This window comes from Sinocyclocheilus grahami, unplaced genomic scaffold (genome assembly GCF_001515645.1).
Source record: "Sinocyclocheilus grahami isolate Dianchi unplaced genomic scaffold, SAMN03320097.WGS_v1.1 scaffold4610.1, whole genome shotgun sequence".
Classification (NCBI taxonomy): domain Eukaryota; kingdom Metazoa; phylum Chordata; class Actinopteri; order Cypriniformes; family Cyprinidae; genus Sinocyclocheilus; species Sinocyclocheilus grahami.
In genome coordinates, this window is record NW_015509518.1 from 5,700 (window position 1) to 7,409 (window position 1,710).

The window sequence follows — 1,710 nt, forward strand, 5'->3', positions numbered from 1 at the left end:
TAACTCCTTGCTGTAATTTACAGTATCCTGTTTATTTTCTGCGTCACAGTGGTTTGGTTTCATTATATTTGGTATATTATATCTAGTCTGCCATGGCAGAAACTGGACAAATGGTTCCTGTGACACAGAGTCCTAAGTACTGTTCATCTCCCTGCTCGATATATACAAAGTTTATTTACAATATCTGTTCCTGTGGGAACAGTTTGTCACGTTTAAGTACCCTAAATGTTACAGTGTGAAGAGGGGTGGTTGTGTTCCCATGTGCATGTATCTCACACATTCCTCAACAGGATGACCATAATCTGGCAGCAAATCTAAACATGAACTCTAGCTACAGAACCAGCGCTAACATAATTTCGTATAGCCTTATGGAGCAGAAATCTGCTGTTTAGTGTAATGCACTGAAAACTGATGTCATTACTCTAATTTTTTTTCAAATCAGTCAGTTTGCACAGATGATATTTTTTAATTAATGCCTATTGTTTATTTTACTGGGCTTTTCTGGCAGTGGGACAGCTGTTCTGCATCTTACCATCGTATATTGCTGACCACATTAGGACTGCTTTGGCTTTTCGTAAGTACAGCTCTTATGAGATTCCTACTTTGAACAGTACTGAGTGATTTCCTGGCATGGAGTGATTCTTAACTTATTCAGTTAATACTTATTCAGTTACTCTGAAAGAAGCTTATTGTTTAGTTATTGCCATTTTGTTGTTTTTACCCCTAGCAACTATTGCAGCCTTTGATCGAATTAAAAAGGAGTTTGAATTCAACATTTCTACCTCCATCAACTTTGGCCTGCTTCTGAACAACAGTCAGTCCATACAGGATGCTGCTCAGGAGATCATGGAGGAGGTGTCAGAGGAGCTGGGCCTCCTCCAGGAGCTCAAGCTTCTACTGGCATACTTGGGTTTCTTCCTGCTTCTCTTCATGTATCTCCAGTATGTACTTCCTGTTAAAAACAAGTAGCCATTGTAAATACTCACACACATTGAGACATATTGACCATGTTAGTACTGTCACAAAATGATTGCAGAATTATTCACAAAATTGATCTTTATTTACATTTATTTTAGTCAGAACTCAATAGAGCTGTTCAGTTTTTAGTCCAAAAAAGTAGAAGTGAATTATTGTTAATATATTTAGTTAATAATATTCCTCTATTGTGGAAAAGTATATCCATCAGTATTTTTGTAATTTTCAGTTGTTTTTATGTGTTTGTGAACAGGGCCGTTTTGTACAAAAATCGGTACCTTCATAATGATAACTTTGAAAACATCTACATAACTGACCAGTTTATTGAGCTGGACAGGAAGCGCTCCAGACAGGGCAAAGCAGCTGTTCTTCCCCTCAGCCACAGAGAAACTCTCACCTTCATCAGGCCCTGTAAGTGTATACTTAAATGATGTGTACATGTGTCTGTTAGCAGATAGATGGCGTGGGGTGAAGGGTCAAAAGGAAAGAAGAAAGGAAGGAATGTTCATAGACATTTAGATAAGTGAAACGGCTGAGGGGTTCAAAAATGTGGAGGAGGACCCTGAACTTAGAGAGAAGATATTAACAAGGAAAGATGAGAAAAAGTTTACAAGGGAAAAGTCAATAACTACCAGAGAACAGGGAATGTGTTTCACACTCAGAGAGACAGAAAATGCTGTTTACACTTGATATTAAGATGCGTTTTGGTCTATCGGATCACAAGTGGACAACGCT